The 22,084-nt window shown below is 39.1% G+C and overlaps 2 protein-coding genes and 1 long non-coding RNA gene across 4 annotated transcripts in view; all 3 read right to left on the bottom strand.

Annotated features, from left to right (window-relative positions):
- Positions 1–22,084, bottom strand: part of LOC114642418 (zinc finger protein OZF-like) — a 227,469-nt gene that overhangs the window by 44,927 nt on the left and 160,458 nt on the right. The window lies entirely within an intron of this gene.
- Positions 2,138–2,900, bottom strand: LOC127527915 (uncharacterized). The gene is made up of 3 exons (XR_007935093.1): positions 2,771–2,900; positions 2,599–2,685; positions 2,138–2,343 (listed from the first exon to the last, which is right to left on the bottom strand). It is a non-coding gene; the product is annotated as an uncharacterized LOC127527915 (long non-coding RNA).
- LOC114664931 (gastrula zinc finger protein XlCGF57.1-like) overlaps positions 18,275–22,084 on the bottom strand; it is a 607,208-nt gene continuing 603,398 nt past the window's right edge. The window contains exon 6 of the transcript XR_007934567.1: positions 18,275–18,354. The gene's annotated coding sequence lies outside the window, so the exon portion shown is untranslated. The remainder of the gene's footprint in view (positions 18,355–22,084) is intronic.

Below are 22,084 nucleotides of genomic sequence, written 5' to 3'. Positions count from 1 at the left end.
GGAATTGCATAATGAGGAGGTGTTTGAACATCAGACTTTAATGAACCATCTTCCATATTTTCAGCAATTGCCAGTGAACAATGTTTTTTACTAGATGACACCATCAGCTGAAGAAAGTTATGAACATAAATTTACTTTCAATTAACAATGATTTTTCTAATGCAGTAAAACAATGGCATAAAATGCAAAGCACATTATTTTTATTTTATTAAAACTGTATTTCAGTCTTACCTCAAAGGAAAAGCTTCCTGAAAGTTGTGCTATTAGGCAAAATTTTAAAAAGAAATTAACAAAAAACTCCAGACAAAGAAAAACAAATTAATAATAATCTAGGTTTATAAATTAAATTAATTGTAAAAATATTTCAATACCTTGTAAGTTGTCCATTGTTGGTTTTCTCTAAAGGAAAGGAAAACACAATCATCAGTTAAATGTGTATAATGTTCTGCACATTCTGATTTCTCAGTTTAGGTAAGGGTCAAGTGCTGCTCTGTTATAGTTAAACTTTAAAGAAGTGAAAAAGAGTGTATGTGTACTTTAGCAGCAATGTAATTGTAGTAAATTTTAAAATCACTAACACTGTGCTTCCCTATAATGAAATAAAAAATTATAATCTTGGTAATCTGGAATACATCAACTCATGTAGTAGAAGGAGAAATTGATAGTTAAAGAAGTGTCTGGAAATACTTAGAAATGCTTAGCTGTTAACTAAACAAACAAGCATGATGGACTAAAAGGACTCTTCTTGTTTGCCAATTTTTTTTTTAATGTTCTTAAAGAATATTCAATAATCTTTTTTAAATACTCACCTTACAACTGGTGGAACTTTTCTTCAAATGGCCTGTAAAGTATTAAGAACATGTTACACTGATGAATAAGTCTAAGAAAATAAATGTATAAAATTTTAAATTCTACAAACCTGAGGTTTCCTGCAAAATTGGATTATCCTGTTAAAAAGTAATGTTTTTATTTTTATTAATGTGATGATTTCATCCCTCTATTGATAAACAATTTCTAGAAATATTTTATAATAATCTGTAAATACTTGTCTGTACCATTGCTGCATTCTCCATTAACATGGATTTTGTTTGTGTTAAGTTTTCACTTTTAGATGCCAAAGAAAGCTGTCCAACACATATCACATCATCTAAGAAGAAAAGAAAAAAACATTAAAAATGCCATATTCAACTTCCATTTGAATATTATTTGACAGTATGTTTCACTTGTCTAGAATCTTGATCATAAAAAAACTAGAAGCAACTTGTTAATTGCAAAATAAGACATTATCTTCTCTGTGGTTATTTTATTCATAGCAATATACACCATTCATTATCAAGCAATATTTATTTACACAGCAAAATTACCAGTGTTACAATGACTCTTATCGTGTCAAAGCAACACTTTAATGTGTTTACATATAGAAACCATGGACCAATACACAGTAGATGTTTAAAGTGTTAATTTACTACTGCACATTTTGGTTTGTAGGTAATATTTCTGTGTTCATGTTTATATTAAGTTTTCGATTAAATGGCAATATGTTCAGTACGTAACACAGTTTAAACTATTAAAAGAAGTACCTAAATCTCTACAACCAACATATAATGTTTTCTTCCATATATCTGGAATTTCATTTAATGAGAAATACTCCTTCTCAAAATCTGATTTGGGCCATCTTGATCCATCCGCATTGCACAGTGTGTACTGAGCTTCATTTCTTTTGTCATCTTTCCAAAACATTTCTTTGGCTTTCTCTATTATATCATCATAACCATCCAATGGTTTCATTAAAAATTTAGGAGGCTCTTCTTCCAGCATTATCTTATGGTATTTTCCAGGTGTTTTTTTTTGTTCTAGGTCTCCACTCCATTGCCATCACCTTCACCTTAAACAAAAATTGTATTTAGTACTTTGATATAAAATTCACAAAAGATACTATATGTGAATTAATGTGCATAAAAAAGAAAACTGTATGATTAAGACAGGCAGTGTGGCGTAGCAGTTAAGGTTTTGGGCTGCAAACCCAGAGCTTGTTGGTTCAAATGCTGGTACTGACACCACTGTGTGACCCTGAGGAAGTCACTTCACCTGCTTATACTGCAAAAAACAAAAGTAATGTAACGAATTGTACCTCAGATGTTGCAAGTTGCTTGGATAAAGGCATAAGTCAAATAGATAAATGTGTATTATACATATAGGAACTATTTCATTTTCAGTTAAGTCATCTGCAGCAAACCTTTATAAATGAGGGTTTCTCCTTTTTAGATAGTGCAAACTGCTTCTTCTTCACTGATGTTTTCTCTTGGATGGCTTTTTTCATTTCATTGAAAATTAAAGCAGCATCTGCCAAAATATGTAGCTTTCTTATTAATTTTTCAACATTGTGTAAAATAACTTCATAAAGTAACATAAAAGGTTTAAATGCTGGTTATCCTTTTACACTAAAATATTACTAAAGAGATACAAAAAAGTAAAATGTACGTGTTGTTTTTCTTTAGGGAGATTAAATATTACTGAAGAAAGAAAAAAAAAACTAAAACGGCCAAATGGGGCTATGCATACGAACTTAAAAGGTTTAAATAAAACAGAAATATACACCTTTACTTTTACTTCCTTGGCTTGTAGAGGGCGTATCCTGTAGCAAAGCTCTAACTTTTTCATGAAAGCCCCTTTCAGTCAATAAGCCTGAAAAACAGGTGTAAATACAGTGACAACAAGCTACGCAAACCCACCAAGACATGGAATTGATTAAATCAAGGAGCTGCGCTACCTTCTTCCAGATCGGCCCTAAGGCGTTCATATTTTTCCAAAGCAGTTCTGGTCTCCATCGGCATCTGTAGCTGAGTCGAAAAACACTATCCCATACTATTAATTAATGATTAACACATTTTTACATGTATTGTAAGCATACAATACAACTGATAATATGTTGCGCTCATTTATTAGGTGTAACGAAATTTTCGCGCATTTAACGGCTGAAGTCCGAAGTGGTTTGTGCCCTTCAGAATGAAAAAAGTTTGCGTTCACCTTTTTAATAAAAGGTGAGCTTTTAAGCCTGAGAAATCGCCCCGTAAATGCACACATTTTAATGCACGCGTGTTAATATGTATACTTACACAGTATTAAAAGACACTCAGCAATTAACGTCATTTACCTTCGTTCCCGCGTTTGAGTCGTGCTGTAAATTCTTACTGTGAAATATAATTGACAAATATTTTGGCGAATGAACTTGTGAAGAAGGTGGACCTAGAGTTTTACGTCACTTCCTTAACGAAAATGCTGTCATGCAGAGGGGTGGGGGTGGGGGTGACGGAGAGCTGAAGGCGGATGACGGAGATAGGAGGGTGGATGGCGGAAAACGGACAGCGGAGAACTGAGAGCGGATGGAGGAGGGAGGAGGGGTGACTGGGGATTCCTCGCAGGGAGGAGGAATATTTTGTCGAAGGTAGTAGGAAGGATGGAGTTTTTTCGGAGGGAGGAGGATGTCCTAAAATGGACACTGTACTACTCCAGAGGGCCAATCAGCTTTCTTAGGTGCGTTACTGTCTAAGAGGCGGAGCTCAGTCAGGAGGAGGACGGACTTAGATGCCGCCTTCCGCTGAGCGAAGTAGTGATGGGCGGAGTGAAGCCTCACGAAGCATTCGGAAATCGTATCGAAGCTTCGAAGCATTTGACATTCACCTCTCTAGTGACACCTCCTGGCCATTTTCATTAACGTTACAGAAACTTATGATTCACTTCAATGACGTCTGTTAAAACTCTTATTGCTTTTATTTTTTCGCAGCTACAGGCTGACAACGAAGAGAAGGGATCGTCAGCAGCTTCTAGTGTCTGATGTCTAAAAAATATAAATATAACTAACTAATGCACTATACGATAGCAAGAGTTAAACAAAATAAGAATCCTCACCTTATGGATTCCCGGCTCTTTCAATTAGTATTTACTTTTGCACTGTATCATTATAATCGCTCCTGTTATTAGTATTATAATTAACCCTGATCTTTTCTTGAGATCACATTTATTAGCCTTAAATGTTTTCTTTGGTCTGACTTAATTAAAACGGAGTAGACAGAAAATAAAGGTTTATCCCTGTACTTTGCCATGATATACTGTAGGTAAGCACATTGTTATTATTCGATCAAGTATTAAACTATTTCATTTATTAATACTTTACAATATTTTTTGGAGCTCAAAAGTAACGAGATCGCTACGAGAAAAGACGCCGTCAGTGGCTCAGTTAACAAAGGTGGTTGATTATCAAATTCTGAGTGTAGTGCTAGCCCGAGTTCGATCCGAACTAAAGACTCATCATAATTAATAAAAGTTAAAAAAAATAATCTCGAGTGAAATCTTTAAAACCAATTTGAACTAAATAATTTTGAGAGATACTGTGGAAGGATCGCATAAGAGATCTGTTCAGGAATCATCCCCACTTAGAATCACCATCAAAATGCGATGACTAATTGCGTAAGGCAGCTCACGTATTTACATTAATTCATCTTCTATTCATCGGCATTTGACGTCCATGAACCCCTCCATTGAATAAGGTGATAACAAACCCACTGTGGTAGATCAGGTTGAATTTGCTCTGCTGCACCAAACATTCAAAGGTGTCAATCTGGAGCTCATCAGAGAGGCTGAGAGACACGGCGCAGATCAGTCACCGGCACACCGACACACACGGGACACTTCGAGGTGAACAGTGCATGGATCAAGGTCGGCATTAAAGATCCTCTTGAGTACTGAGGTAACAAAAAGCAGCGGGATAAACACATCTGGATCTGCTGCCGAAAAAGCATTTGCTTTTAACAACAGCATTCCTCCCTCGTGAACACATCTTCAAGGGCCGGACAGGCGATCAGTAAAAAGTTGTCTTAGTCACAGCACAGTGCAAAAATAAAACATTTCCTAAAACATATAGTTGTCCAGTCTGTATCATTCCTAAGCAATCTTCCAGTTATAGAGGCGCAATCCCAGTTACTAATACATTTATCGTGTAGCTCTCCCCCCCCCCCCCCACCCCAACACTCAAAGTAAGAACACATTCCACCTTATAAATTTAATATTTAAAATTTTAAACTGCTAAACCCGCCATCAACAACTACAATAACAGTTGAAATCGTCACTCAAATATTTTTTTTTTTTGTTATAGACATAAAACAAGATGCCCATTTCCATTTGATAAATCTTTACTAGTGTTCTCGCCTTGCTCGCTCTCGGTCCACGGTGGAATTTGCTGTTAAATGGAAAAAAAAAAGAAAAACAGACTCGTTTGGGTCACAATTCGTGGACGTGGGACCCGAACCCACACAAGCCTTATTATGGAGCGGTAACGCTACCGCTGCACCACTACTATTTTTGGCAGAGAGGATGTATATAATGCATGTTTTGTATGTATGTATGTATGTATGTAATGAAGACAAAAACAATGACATATAGATGTACACTATATAACATACGTTCAGTGTTGCATGAAAACGTTGCATGAGGTGAAGAAAATATATTTATGAGAGTATTATAATGAGAGATGTGTCGTCACCGTATTACTAAAACTCTTCTTTGCAGCATTATGCATTCTACAAGTCGGAATTTGTATGATGTATAATTTATAATTTTATTTTTTATCACAAAGTATTATCTGGCACAATCATTTAACATGTATGGATCATCCACAAACATTCATTTCAATGGAAATTCTGTCAAGTTTTTGAACTCTGGTGATGCCATATGTACTTCAAACTGGAGCTCGTCAGCATCAAGCAGACATGCACACTGGAATCATCAAGCTTGGTTAGAAGCACTGAGCAGACATGCGTACTAAGATTGCATCATGACAGAGCTCCGAAGCCTCAGTCATGCATAGTGCTGAGATTGCGTTATGACGAGCTTCAAACGGGGCTTTGAAGCCTCAGACCTGCGTAGTACTGAGATCATGACGGAGCTCTGAAACCTCAGACATGCACACTGGGTTAACTGAGGCTTCGAAGCCTCGAGCAGATTCGAAGCCTCAGACATGCGTAGTACTGAGATCATGACGAAGCTCCGAAGGTTCAGACATGCGCACTGGGTTAACTGAGGCTTCGAAGCTTCGAGCAGATTCAAAGCCTCAGACATGTGTAGTACTTAGATTGCGTCATGACGGTCTTCGAACGGAGCTTCGAAGCCTCAGACATGCGTAGTACTGAGATCATGACAGGGCTCTGAAGCCTCAGACATGTGTAGTACTGAGATCATGACGGAGCTCTGAAGCCTCAGACATGCGTAGTACTGAGATCATGACGGAGCTCTGAAGCCTCAGACATGCGTAGTACTGAGATTGGATCATGATAGGGCTTTAAAGTCTCGAGCAGACATGGTCACTGGTTACTGAATCTTTGTTAAGCCTCAGCACACTCAAAGGCATTGACCTCTATATTTTGAGAGTCTATCTGACACTTAACTCTCTAGTTATATTTTGTAATTCGTATTGACATTACACACTTCACTTAATATAGTTAAACTACAATTCAGGTAGTTGCTGAGAAGTAATTATTGTTCTTGTGGTTTGCTGTGATTTCCTTTGTCTGATACATAGTGTCAAAGATATATTGTCATGTATCAACTTTATATATATATAATAAGATTAGGTAAATCGTGCAACCTTTTTATGGAACGCTTTAATTTTGTTCAAAACCGTACGTCATATAGTATACATCTATAAATATAATTTTTTGTCTTCATTAGGAGAATACAACAATGATACTCTCGTGTCAATTAAACCAATTTAATGTGTATATGTCAAACAGCATATTTACACATCCGCCCAGTAAGAACAGTAGTAGTAGTTCAGTTGTGCGAAGCTCGTTGATTATCTTGATTAGGTGGCTCAATGGTATCACAACTGTCTCTCAGTAACAACACCAGCGGTTCGCGTCGTCGATCCTCCACTTGTTAAAGGTTTTTTTCAATTCCTCCATTTAACAATATTTTCAGCTTGGACGGATAGCGAGCGAATCGAGCTATCGAGGGAAGGTTGGGTCGCCGTAGACGGGCAGGGGGCACACGTCCCTAATTATATTGTGTATGTAAAGAGTTTCACTGTAAAACGTAATAAGCTTCATATTTGTGTGTTTGGAGACCCTGGTGTCGTACTGAATTTGTATTGTAGAAAAACAAACTACTGTCCAGCATGCTTAAATGTGTCTTTTCGTTTCTGATCGCTATACGGCACTACCAATTTAAGACAATTCGCTATAAACAGTTTCAGCCAATCAGCGCCTTCTAAACATGCAGAATGACAGTGTGAACCTTTATTGTAGCGGCGCAGCATCTTCGCTTCAGTCAGTCATTGTCCTGTTAGACTATTTACTGTTAAGTGCTGCTTGAGGTAGCGTTTATAGTACAACAGGTAGCCTACGTAGTTCTTAAATTGGTATTGAAATGCACACACAAGTCTCCTAAATTATTTATTGAAATGCCTACATTTACAGTGTCCGTTTTAGGAAATCGTAGTTTTTACTTGTTCCCGTTATTAGGAATTACAATTTCTCAGTGTCACATATTATTCGTTACTACTCGCGAGTCCCGCATCATTGAGATTCTGATTTATATTCGGTATAAGCATTTTTTTTAAAAGGAGAGTTAATTGAATTGACTATAGCAGACTTGTCATCTTCTTAAAATGACTTTATTGATTTGATGTTGACAATCATAAGGTCAAAAACCAAGGAGGCGATGAGTTTGCACGGACTGTGCTGTTTCTTTTTTTTCGTGACATCGCGTCAGTAGAGAGTGCGTGACGTTAACAATGCATTCTGTCCTAAATGACAGCGCATACGCTTTTTGATATTTCCTAAAGGCCAATGTGTCTCAGTTTGCTCATTAATATATTTTGACAGTGTATTTTAGTGAGAATGATTATAAACATATTACCCATGTTCATTTCCCATGTAGATATGTAACGTTTGGTGAGAATAAATAAAAAGTAGCAACACATATAATAGTTATGTTGCATTGTTTATGATTAACAAAATTCATAGTTTATCAGAAATGTTCTACTTATACAGTCAATTTATTCCACTTCTGAAGGTGTACATTGTCGGTATTCTCCATTGCAGTGTAACGTGTGCCAGTGAAACTGAGGGGTGGCAGATGAGCTCACGTGATGAGTGACAAGGCACATCTTCACCCTGATGCCGAGGCTCTTGTCATTAATATTCCCATCTTGTGCTTTTTCTCGTTCCTGCCAGTTTACTATTATTATTGGACACGTATGTAGAGGAAATGTGTGTCTTATTTTATGTCTATGAAAGGAAGGACGGTAAAGCCTTGAATGAAACTGAGTGTTGATGCTTTGGGTGACACAACAACAACAACATTTATTTATATAGCACATTTTCATACAAAAAGTAGCTCAAAGTGCTTTACATAATGAAGAGAAGAAAAATAAAAGACAAAATAAGAAATTAAAATAAGACAACATTAGTTAACATAGAAAGGAGTAAGGTCCGATGGCCAGGGTGGACAGAAAAAACAAAAAAAAAAACTCCAGAAGGCTGGAGAAAAAAATAAAATCTGTAGGGGTTCCAGGCCACGAGACCACCCAGTCCCCTCTGGGCATTCTACCTAACATAAATGAAATAGTCCTCTTTGTAGTTCGGATTTTTCACGGAGTCACTTGATGCTGATGGTCATACAGACTTCTGGCTTTTAATCCATCCATCATTGTTGGAACATCATGGTGCTTTGGGTAGATGGTAGTGGCGCACGTCACCACCAACAGGACACCGGAAAAGGAAACAGAAGAGAGAGTAGGGGTTAGTACAGATTTTGAATGAATAGTTATTATAATGAATTGGATATACAGAGTATCAGGATTAAATTACAGTGAAGTTATGAGAAGGCCATGTTAAAGTAATGTGTTTTCAGCAGTTTTTTTTAAAGTGCTCCACTGTATTAGCCTGGCGAATTCCTACTGGCAGGCTATTCCAGATTTTAGGTGCATAAAAGCAGAAGGCCGCCTCACCACCTCTTTTAAGTTTTGCTCTTGAAATTCTAAGGAGACACTCAGTTGAGGATCTGAGGTTACGATTTGGAATATAAGGTGTCAGACATTACGATATATAAGCCGGGGCAAGATTATTTAAAGCTTTATAAACCATAAGCAGAATTTTAAAGTCAATTCTGAATGACACAGGTAACCAGTGTAGTGACATCAAAACTGGAGAAATGTGTTCGGACACGACAGGTGAGGAGCAGTGAACGTTAAATGTGACAGTGACTGCGGGGGATTGTGGAACGGGAAGATGGTTTAAGAATACAGAAACGACAAAAGCTTAGTCTTTCAATAATTCTATTTACATCAATGATTTACTCTGTTGTGCTGCAGTTCGGAAGATTACTTATTTACCCCCCAGCAGCGCAGCCTTTGATAAGATGCATTCAGAAGGAAAAGATGTTGCTGACAAAGTCAGGTGCTTTTTTGAAAGTTTGGCTCCAGATGTGCTTATCCAGCTGCTCCTTCTTGTCAGTACTTGAGTGATCTTTATGTTCACCTCTGGATGAATTCGCAAAGTTTCTTTACAACTTTTTTGTCTCATTAACGCAGAATTCCCGAAGCTTTCCTAAAATTGCAGAAGACAGTTGTGATTAGTTATGCAGCACACACTTTTACTCACATTGCTTTTTGGAAATCAGTAATACAAATCAGCTACAGATCTGGGAATCACTGAATAGAAAAAACGTTAACCGAGAGAGTCTTGCGCATATACTGGTGTAATGACCACGTCGGCTTTAGTGAAGCGTTTCTTAGCCTCTCTGATATGATCGACATGGCGTAGAGTAGATTCTGGATTGTTATAATATGTGCTACCTTACGCAAAATATGCTCATTAATTTGTTACAGATTCTAGGTGGACACGATTCCACACCAAAGAAAAAGGTGCCCCATGTAAATCGTTCATAATGTCTCCAAAATATATTTGTTAACTTTCAGACAAGTACTACTTAACTGTTTTATACAAAATCTTTATTTTAACATATGCGAGCCCCAACTAGGATTTGAACTTGGGTTAGCGAACCTTATCGCTGTAGCAAGAACAACTGCTTTTACGCTTTGAGCCAAAGCACTTTAACAGCTTAGTGAATGACCAAATTGACTGCTGACTGTGCAGATATCAATGACGTCATTACGCTAGCGTGACTCAAAATCACGTGATGGGCGCATTTGAAGCAAGCCTCGAAGCGACGCTTCGATCTCCAGTGCTTCGAAAGCTCGACACAGTGTCGAAACCTGAGTATCGAGCGGCCCATCACTAGGTCGAAGTACTGTGGGTAGCAGGAAGAAAGAGAAAGCATGGTTGTTTCCACTGTCTGTTTAAGTATTTGCACTTCACAAAGTTAGAGAGGTCCTTAGAAATAGTGTGCGTCAAACGAAGCAACGTAAGTTCTGTTCATTTGTTTTTTGTTTGTATTATAATCAGGCCCGGATTTGAGTTTTCGTCGCCCCTAGGCAATATTCTTCTGGCGCCCCTTTTTTATTATTTTTTTATTCTTCTGGCGCCCCTTTTTTATTATTATTTTTTATTATTATTTATTATAACTGTGGCGCCCTGAGGCAATGGCCTAGGTTGGCCTCTTTGTAAATCCGGCCCTGATTATAATAGTTATGCTTGTAATTTCATTAACACTAAAACGTTTCTCAATAGTGCCTTTAGTTACAAATATGTTACAACTTCAGTATTGCAGCTTTAAGATTAATATTTATGTAAGATTTGCAACGTGATTTTCCTTTATGTGTAATTTGAGAACTAAGAATAGATCTACTTTATTTTTTATTGCAGACCACACACCCACACTGTCATATGTACAGCTATATCTGCAAATTAAAGGTTTGGATTTGAAATCTACCTTTCAAGTGTTTTTATGGACACTGCGAATGCTAACTATTTCTATACAACCAGAAGTCCTTTAGTTGTTTCTGTATTTCAGTTACATGAATAATATTTTACATGAATCCTCAGAGGCTGTCATATCACACTGTGTGCTTCACGATACAATCTCTGAGGCTAGGGAGCTGAACTTAACGGGTGTTACAAATCAAAATAATAAAACAATACTCACCAATTACAAATATTCAGACTGTGAACCTCAGAAGCTGAATTTCCGGTTTGCACCAACAGCCAGAAAAGGAGATTTTAACTTTTCAACATTAATACTCTCAATAGGAGAGTCAACAAGCAGATGTTGTTTGTTCTAATTAACAATTTATCAACAATAATCAATAATTTATTAACAATAAATTACAAATATACATCTAAGAATACAGAAATGTGTTCTAAGAGACTGCCTGAGAATCTTTCAATGTGCCCTTGGATTCCAACCAACTGACAATGAAACCCTGGCAGATCAATAGTTATTAGAGGTGAGACTCCTTGACTCCAAAGAATGTGAAGGTGACATCAGAGACTACTTTGGTGTCATAAAGCACACTCAGCAGGTGTGCTGAGTAGAAAAACACTTCTTGTTTCTAAGAAACAATGTGAACTGTAGCGTATCTTCCAAAAAAGAGGTAACTTTGAGTTTACCTTAAACTTTGAGTTGCCTTAAAGGCTTTAACTGTCCAGTTCCCAGTGAAGGTTTATCTAAAGCTGACAACAGTTATTATCCCATCAGATGGAACCAGTTCTCCCATTTTTTGATGTTTAGACCATTTAACTGCTGATGAAATTCTTTTGATAGAGATCTGCACTCAGCTCTTTAATTTGGGTGGAATAATAAATCCAAGTTTATTTTGTAGGACCCTGAAGAGTGTCCATACTCTCTCTTTCTTAATTTAAAACAATTGTCAGTGACATGCTCCTCTCTATTTCAAGACGCCCCCTCTGCTTTCCATTGCACCAATGAAACAAGAGGGTCTCTTCTTGAAACACATTTCCATAAGATTTATTATAAGTACCTAAGCCAGCAACCCATTTTGGGCCTTTGCATGTCGAAGCCTCCTGCTGAGTTTGGAGTCAGGCTGCCTGGGGTGAGATCTATCTGAACTGAAGTAGGCTCGTGATGGTCCTGAGGCCTCATTTATAAAGCTTGCATAAGCAAAGAAAATGAGATTCAAAGTGTGAGCATGGAATTTCCCATACAAACTTCGAGATTTACAAAAGAAAACTTCACAGGGGAACACTTGTTGATTTACAGCAACTCTGACCCATGTGTACACAACATTTCACAGAAACTGGGCAATGATGATACCCTTGACCAAGCAGGGAAATGCACCAAACCAGCTAAATGATGACTCTCAAGCATAATAATTCATTTCACCAAGCCTTTATTATAAAGTGCACTGATGTGACATTACACCTCAAAAATGATGACTATGATGTACAGACTGTATTTTAGTTTACTTTAAGAGTGCCAATGTACTTGTACTTGGAACCCACCAAAGTCCACTTCTCTTGAAGATGGTATGGCAGTTTCACCACCAAGGGGTTAACACCATGAGCAGTATCTAAATAACTGAGAGCGGGTAGATGGGGATCTGTTTCAGCAATTTCAAGTTCAAGGAGATGGTTGCTATGTTCCAAAAGCTTGAGATCATCTTTGTTGGACAGTTTAGGAAAGTCCTGTAGTGTTTTGAATAAAGAACGCTCAATGGCTTCAGAGCTTCCATACGCTTGGTTTAGTTTCTCCCAGACAAGGGTGAGGCCTGTGGATGGATTGTCTACATGGATATTTTTAAGTCTTTTGGCATATTCTGTTGACTGGGGCCCAAGCCATCTCACCAGTAGATCTAGTTCTTCCATAGGTGAGATGTCTAAGTCATGGATTGCTGTCTTAAATGTGGATATCCAGCTCCTGTAGTTTTTCTGGGTGGTCATCAAACCTTGTGAGACCAGTATTGATGAGTTCTCGGTGGATCATGTACCTTACAAAGTCCAGTATTTCAGCTCTTTCAGATTTCATGCCCACAGGTATTCCTTGTACATTACTGTAGCTGATGACATCTGGTGGATCATGTTTAAGTACTAGTGGGATAAATGGAGTTGCAGATGGATTCAGCTCAGGCTGCCCAACACCTGGGTGTCTTATGACATGACTCAATGAACAAATATGAGTCTCTGGAAGCATATGGCAGTTCCTGGGAGGTTTAACAAAATTCTGATGAACTGCATCTAGCAAAGGCCTTGGTAGTGCATGAGTAAATGGTTTGAGTTTTGAAGACTTGTGGGGATTCATAGCACTCACAATGCGGTGTGGCTTAAAGTGATCCTCTCCACTGGGTGGTCAGGCATCTTCTGGCACGTGATATGCTGGGGCATTTTATGTAAAGCCTTCAATAGTGGGCTTAAAGGAGTTGCCGGTATTCTGACCTAAGACAAACTGCAAAGTTCGTTTTGTGAGATCTTCTGAGGCGCTCAGCCTGAGGGGATGGTTGACTTCATCCTTTTCCTCTACAGCCTGTTTCAGAATACTTTATTTAGCCAAAGTTGCTGCTTCCTCTAAATGCTTTTGGAGGACCTCTGCCTCTGTTTGCATGTGGGCTGCTTCTGCCTTAAGGGCTGCTTCCTTTTTATTACAGACAGTCTGGATCTTAGCTGCCTCTGCCTCTGCATTGGCTAAAACCAGTTGATTGCTTAAGTCTGATCTCTGGGAGTTTGATTGTAGAGATCTAAATGATTTCCTAGAATGACTAGATGAGACAGAATAACAGAATGCAATGTCATGCAACTGCCTTATTCAATTTTTTAACCTTGTGATGTGCCTTTGTTGATCAAGGAGAGTAATGCTATTTAACTCCATTAATCCCTGTTAATATTTAACAAAAAGACAAAATACTCCTCAAAATGTCTTTTATTGTTCTCATAGGAATGTTTAAGTTTTGCAAACACGTCCTTTAATTGCGCTGGACTGTCACTGACGTCATCAGTAATGGCAATACAATGAATAGTTTTGCTCCATAAATCTAACGTCTGTTTGACATTTCTATCCTTTGGCTTTCAAAGCCTTCTCTAACCTTTAAAAATGGCTTAACTGTGCGTTTAGGTCGCGCAGACGGTTCACCCTATATTTCAATGTCATCTTGAGGTGGGAGTAATTCGCCTTTTGCTTACCAGGACTCCAATTCTGGTGAATGCGCTAATTCCTGCGAGACATACAGGAATGAGGAGCGCTGCGCAAGTTTCAGCTGGGCGGGGCTGAGCCGAGAGAGAGCACGCGAGGAAAGTTCCAGCTCTTTCGCTACACAGTGAATAAATAAACCATGAAATTTGTAAATAGCCCTTCAACTGCTTGGAACCTGAAGGTAAAATTGTCAAGTAAACTGAACAGAGGTACAATTGGTAAGATAAACTGTAATCCCCGTATGAGCCGTCCTTGACTGGTAGCGTTTAAAGAGTTCAGCGCTTTAGGTGTAACGAAGACAAGTACTTAAAGGCACAGTTGTTTACTAGTTGCCCCAGACTAATGGACTTAGGCGTATATAGAACTGTCTTTTGATTAGCCCCAGGCTCACTAATCAGGCATTTGAAATCTGTCTTTGGTACTTACGTACTAACCTTATCTATTATCGTGACGCAAATCGGATTTTCGTTTTTAAGATTAGGCACCCAAAGGGAACATTAACATTAGGGACCTATAGGCAACTATGCTCCACCCCAACTATGTTTAAGGTTAGTATTTGTGGTTGGGGTAGGTCAGTCTAATAACTCCAAAAATTTAGCAACACCCCTCCCTCCCCCCCCAAACCACAGAGACCAACACTAGATTGGGTAGAAACTGACGTCCGTTTAGTACACAAGTACCCCGTCCTATTACTATTCCGTCCACAAACGCCGTATTAGCGAGGCTTCTCTCCTAAGACCCAGTCCGTTCAGAGGATGCATTGGTTGTACTGAACGTGGACAGATAGCTTTACTCACAAAGAAAGTCAAGATTGACAATCCGTATACTTTTATGTAGGTTTCTGGCAAGAAGTCATACAAAGTATTAGGACAACTTGAAGGTAAAAAGACGATAATTTCCTTAACTTAAAATACAACAACAACAACATTTATTTATATAGCACATTTTCATACAAATAATGTAGCTCAAAGTGCTTACAATACGGTGGAAGGTAAAGCAATGAGTGAATTTCCCCTTGGAATTAATAAAGTATCTATCTATCTATCTATCTATCTATCTATCTATCTATCTATCTATCTATCTATCTATCTATCTATCTATCTATCTATCTATCTATCTATCTATCTATCTATCTATCTATCTATCTATCTATCTAAAGCAGCGGCAGTAGCAAAAAAGGGAGCTAGGGACATACCAATATGTATTAAATTAAAAAGGGGGGGGGGGGGGGTTAGGAATGTACCAGACAGTCTAATAACGTTATTAGCACAGGCTGCTGTTGCAGCATAATAATAATAATAATAATAATAATAATAATAATAATAACTAGGAATTATGCATTGATAGGTGAACACTTCCTGAAAGACACAGTTGTCCAAATGGGGTTGGTTTTGGGGATACGACTGTAGGTGAATGAAAAGATGTAACTCTGAAGAGGGCAGCATACAATACAGCGTTTTACACGCTGCATACAGCAATTCACATCGAAGCATAGACACTGCTAAGACTATGGGATACCCCTCGCAAACTGTTTTACACACTGCATATAGTGATTCACATCCGCGACAAACATGCTTCTTCTTATTGGGTGGGTTTGAGGATACGACTGTAAGGGAACTCTGGAGAGAGCAATATACAACTGTCCATGACTGAAAACTGGAGGGCCACGCCCCCACCTCCCAGAGCAAGGGACGGGGCTGGACGGCGGTCACGCATGGAGAGCGGAACGGGGTGTGAGGGGAAGAACGCCCAGTGAGGACGATGTATTGATGGGTGAACAGTCATCTCTTAGTCATCGTTCAGTATGCACTGCCTGCTCATGTGCCCGCCCCCAACTCCTCACCTGAATTGCTTTCATCTGTGTACAGTCCACATGCACTTGTGAGTCACGTTGACTATTCATTTTCCAAACACCGCCTCAGTCGGTTTCGAAATCTGCTACAGTCCACATGCACCTCTGAGCCACGTTGACTTTTCATTGTTCTTTTTGTCTGGGCCAGGTGAGGTTTCCCGTGTTGAGTCTAATTAAGCCAAAGGCTCCACACCTGGTGGTGCCCTTCCGTCAGTTCCTTTAAGTTTCAGCTTTGCAACCATACTCCCCCCGGAACCCAAAGACTTTGGTTACCCGGCAGATCATGGGAATAATGCTGCCAGATCACCAGTCGGCATCGTTTACGGTCGGAATTACGACGGTATGTGATCGTCTTCGAACCTCTGACTTTTGTTCTTGATTAATGAAAACATTCTTGGCAAATGCTTTCGCTCTCACGCGAATTGTTGGTGGGCAGGGCTCCATCATGCATATCACATGGTCTGTCTTGCAAGCTACTTCTTGCGTGCCCTGGTCAACAAACAAACTGTTTTACACACTGCATACAGCGATTCACATTTGTGACAAATATGCCGGCTGCCTGGCGGGTCATGGAAATAACGATGCTGGATTGCCAGTCGGCATCATTTATGGTCAGAATTACGACAGTATGTGATCGTCTTCAAACCTCCGACTTTGGCAAATGCTTTCGCCCTCGTGCGAATTGTTGGTGGACGGGGCTCTGTCATGCGTGTGCCATGGAGACGAAAGCGACTTTCGTGGTGTTTGTTGCCTGGAGAGCGAGGGTGGACGCGGGCCGGGGAATAAGGAGTATTGTGTAGACAAACGTTTTCCGTGTTCCTGCAGGACCATCTAAAAAGAAGCATGTTTGTCGCGGATGCGAATCGTTGTATGTAGCGTGTAAAACTGTTTGCGATGGTGGATGTGGTCGTGCATCGTAACCGAAAAGTCAACGTGGCTCAGAGGTGCATGTGGACTGTAGCAGAGACGAACGCGAATGACGCCGTGTTTTGTGAGTTGTCGCGTCTGAGTTGGTGGGCGTGGCTCTGTGAGTTGTCGTCCTATCCCTTTTGGTGGGCGTGGCTCTGTCTTGCGTGCTCCATGGGTATCTTGCTCGCTGGCGGCTTAGTGAATTATATATATAGATAATAATAATAATAATTTATTATTATTATTTATCTATTTATTTATTTACTGAGACAACATTTGAGACACAATTGCTTGCATTTCTTTTGTTTTTCTAGTAGGAGCACAGGCAGGTGAAGTGACTTCATATTGGTCACACTGTCAGTGACTATCAGTCATAACATATCAAATCCTTTTGAAATTCATTCTAAAATATGTCTGTCTCTGACAGGTTACCATTGCCAGTACCTTAAAAAAGCTCTCTGAAAGATTTTTTTTTTTTTGGATGGAAAAACAAATGTCACCTTTAATTTTACCCAATAACATTTCAGTAAGTTACAATTTAAGACTAACATGAAATGGACGTATTTCGGAACATTTACATTTTTCAGGGTGGTAAGCCAAGACAAAGGTTTGATAGCCCCTGGCATAGATCTTAACCAACTAGGCCCACCATTTTAGGGTACTCAAAGACTTAAGTATTAGGCTAGTTTGTTTTGACTTCTTCCACCTCCTTTCTCTTCTAATGTACTCCTAGGGGTGTCTGGAGGTGGCACCCAGTTGGAATTCTTTTGTAGCCCAGAAGATTTGGGTTTAAGAAAGTCAGATCTGCAATATGATTTCTGTTGAGATTAATTCCTCGAGTTCCTCTTGGTGTGTTGTGTAGCAAAGTGTCTTCTGTCTTTTGTAAATTTTTGAAGCTTTTAGTTATGAAATTCCCAAAAAATTAGCAGCAGACCGATTGTATGCTGTTATACAGATGCTAATTAATGTTACACCCCACAAACCACATGCACCACCGGGGGCCTGGGGGATGCTGTATGGGTAAGTCATATTTTCTGCTCTCCCCAAGCCTTTTCTAATTTTATCTTATCTGACAGACTCAAGCATGTAATAAGCAATGTGTGTGTGTTTTGTTTGAGTTCTTATATGTAGTTTTTGTATGTTTTATTAACCAAAAAAAAAAAAAATAGCATTTATTCTTTTAGCATGCTGCCCCAGTGTTTTAATGTTATTCAGCATGGTGTACAACCTGTCCCTGTGTATATTTTGGACATTGATTTTATTTACTTTGTATTAATAGTTTGCATTTGTAATTATTAGTAATTGACTTGATTTATTATTTAATCAGCTTTGGTGAGAAGCCGTTTGTATGACTCCCTGTCCATTTTTTTTGTTTCTGAAAAAGGTAAAGGAAACAAACTTCTGTTTCTCCTCCATGTTGTTTTGTTCCTTACACAACACAGAGTAGGATGGATTCCAGTCGGTTACATGTGCTTACTGTCCAGGCAGGAGTGAACCTCACTATTTACTCAGGACTGCTCAGTTGTACTTCTCTCCAGTGTGAATTCTAGTGTATCTCTGCAGACCACTTATTTGTGAAAACTGTTTATCACATTCATCACAGCGATATGGCTTCTCTCCTGTGTGAATTCTTTTGTGGATTTGAAAACTGTTCCTGTTAGAGAATTGGTTGCCACATTCATTACAGTAATATGGCTTCTCTCTGGTGTAAACTCTAATGTGTTTCTGAAGAGCACTCCTGCCAGAGAATTCTTTGCCACATTCCACACTGCAGTGATGTTTGTTTCCTGTATAAAGTTTAAAAGAAAAGAAAAAAAAAACTTATTTTGAATCCAACGCCTTATTATTAACATTAACTCACATTAAATGCAATACATTGTGATGGATGGCCTTGGATCGTGCCCTGTCGTGAAGCCTGGAAGAACAGGGGACCGAGAAAAGGGCAAGCCATTCCCTGGAACATGAAAGGACAACCACTCTGGGTTATATTGGGGCCACAGGCATGGGATTTTGGAGCTCAAGCCTATTGGGGTCCATGGCCACCACCAGGAGGCGTCTGGACACTTCCACAGCCGTGGTCTGCAGCACTTCAACCACACCCAGAAGTGCTTCCTGAAACTTGATCGAGGAACACCTGGAGTACTTCCGGGTGTGGTATAAAGGAAGCCGCCTCACTCCACTCGGGGAGCCAGAGTTGGGAGGAAGAGGACGGAGCTTACAGGAGAGGAGTAGAGGCAGTGAAGGAAAGAAAAGAAAATCAAGAAAGGATAAGGACAAGGACTGAGTTATTGAGATTTGTGTCAGAATTGTGTGCGAAGAAAAGGAAATAAAACGTGTGTATTTGGGAACATTCTGAGTCCGCCTGTCCGTGTCCAGGCATCCTTCCACAACATGCTGGTTGAAATTAGGGACAACCTTTGATAACCATAAACAGTTATAAAACTTCAGTTGTACATGGAAAGACACTTGATTTGTTAATTTGTTAATCTTCCTTATACTCGGCAACATGTATAAGTCATTTCTTATGCAAAAGTTAGGATTTATAAAACTAGAACTTGGTGTGGAAATTGGCTTAAAGTTACATCAAGGTTTGAGCATTCATAAATCATATGAAGGCTTTATTGGTGTTGGCATTTTAGCAGTTCCAGGTGGAAAAACAATGAACTAAACAGAAAGTCTCATTTCATTGCACATTTTCACATTCTGATATTGGACCGGCTACACAAGGAATGAGTTTTCAGGGATCACAATGATATTTTGCCTCATAATGATGACTTAGTTATAAGCCAATTTAGACTTCCTACCATCATCCTCTTTGAACTGTATACTGAAGTAGAGCTTACATTACAGTGACAAAGTGACAGGAATGCTATCTGTAAAGATTAAAATGAAAAAGGTTTGTTATTAGTTGTGGTGAAATTAAAGCAAAGACATTTGGCACAACTAAAGTAGAAATAAACAGCAGTGAAAAATTAAAGTCAATCACTCAGCGGGTGGTGGAAACTTAAAGCCGACGGTCTCTTAGTGATTCAGCGGAAGCAGAAAGGACTTAAGTAACTACAAAAAATGGAGAAGATGACATCAATACTAAACGTAAGTTCTATCTGCTCTCTGCCCGTTAAGGGCACGTTTATATGTTGTGTGTCCTGCAGCATGTACAGTTCAGGCTTTCTGGCTGACAGTGTAGACAGCTTCACCTGCCAAAAGTGTTTAGTTAATTTAGAGTTGGTCGGGAAAATACGTGAATTTTTAGGACCACGTTAGGAGTCTTAATAGCGATTAGGCAAACCGAAAATTGGATCGACTCAGTTCATTTAGACAATTCAGCTACTTCTGATTCGGCTTCAGTCTCTCCAGGTCCCACTGTAGTCAGTGCGCGGCCGAAGTCAGCAGCACCAATTTAGCCACAAGGCTAGTGGGTAACAGTAATAAGATGGGGGTCTAAGAATCCAAAATGTAGTCCCCCGGCACCCAAGTCACCAATTCGGACCCAGAACAGATTCTCAGCACTCCACAGCGTGCCTGTAGAAACTGAAAATAAGAAAGTGCTCATAATTGGCAATTCCATAGTGCGGAATGTTAGAATTCCAAACTATGTTAAACCAGCAGTTCATGTTAAGTGCCTCGCAGGGGCCAAGATTTCTGGCATAGAGGCCTCATTTGACCATGTCGCCGACGATGAAGTATCTACCTTATTGCTGCATGTCGGCACTAATAATATTTATTCACAGCAATCTGAGGTATTAAAGAGGAACTTCATCTCTCTTTGCATCAAAGCTAAAAGAAAATGTCGGAATTTAATAATAATAATTCATTACATTTATGTAGCGCTTTTCTAGGTACTCAAAGCGCTATCCACACAGGGAGGAACCCATAATCTTCCACAGTCTCCTTACTGCAAAGCAGCAGCACTACCACTGCACCACCTGTGGAATTTAGTTGTATCTGGCCCCTTACCAAGATTATATAAAGGGGATGTGATTTATAGCAGATTGCATTCCCTTCACTGCTGGCTAGAAACCTGGTGTGCAAATAAAAGCATAGTGTTTGTGAACAATTGGGATGATTTTTGGGAAAGGCCTAGATTTTTCAGAAGAGATGGTCTTCATCCTAACTGGAGTGGATCTTATGTGTTATCCCAAAATATGGCAGCAAAACTGCCTGGTTGACTGATTAGAGCACCATCCATCCAGGCCGCAGTCATGTGATCTTAAATCACAGGCTGTTGTTTATCCCACCTGTTACTTTCCTGAAGCTGTTACCCATAATCCTTGTCTTGGGGCATCCAGTAAATTTAGTCTTGACACAAACCTTCAATTAATTGATAACCAAAAAATAAGGTGTATAATTAGACCAAGGGATAAAACCAGACCCTCCTCCAGAGGCATCTGTAATAGAAATTTACTTCAAATTAAAACAAAAAATATATCACCAGTTCAGAAAGAAGCATGCAGTTTTAAATGCTGCTTATTGAACATTTGCTCTCTTGGCACTAAAGATGTTTTGGTAAATGATATTATATTAAGTACAAAATCTGATCTGTGTCTTCTCACTGAAACCTGGCTTAGTAAATGTGACACTGTCCCCCTAGCTGAGGCTTCACCAGATGGCTACTCGTTCCTTCATAAGTCTAGAGAGGAGGCCTTGGAATAATTCATTGTAACAAAATGCAAATCACTTCTAAGAATTTAGGCAACTTTACATCCTTTGAGGCATTCATTTTAAATATTACAACAGATTCCAACACAATTATAGTGCTAGTCTACAGACCACCAGGGCCGTATTCATTGTTCATGACTGAATTTAGCAACCTTCTATCTGATTTATCTATACTAATAAAAGGCAAAGCCCTCACTGACTGACTGACTCACTCACTCACTGACTCACTCATCACTAATTCTCCAACTTCCCGTGTAGGTAGAAGGCTGAAATTTGGCAGGCTCATTCCTTACAGCTTACTTACAAAAGTTAGGCACGTTTCATTTCGAAATTCAAAGCGTAATGGTCATAACTGGAACATATTTTTTGTCCATACACTGTAATGGAGGAGGCGGAGTCACGTATCGCGTCATCACGCCTCCTACGTAATCACGTGAACTAAAAACAAGGAAGACATTTACAGCACGAGTCACATGCGGGAACGAAGGTAAATGAAGTTAATTTTTGACTGTCTTTTAATACTGTGTAAGCATACATATTAACACATGTGCAATTAAACGTGTGCAT

The sequence above is a fragment of the Erpetoichthys calabaricus genome, chromosome 1 (assembly GCF_900747795.2).
Source record: "Erpetoichthys calabaricus chromosome 1, fErpCal1.3, whole genome shotgun sequence".
Taxonomy (NCBI): Eukaryota; Metazoa; Chordata; class Cladistia; order Polypteriformes; family Polypteridae; genus Erpetoichthys; species Erpetoichthys calabaricus.
This window is presented reverse-complemented; position numbering and strand designations above follow the sequence as displayed.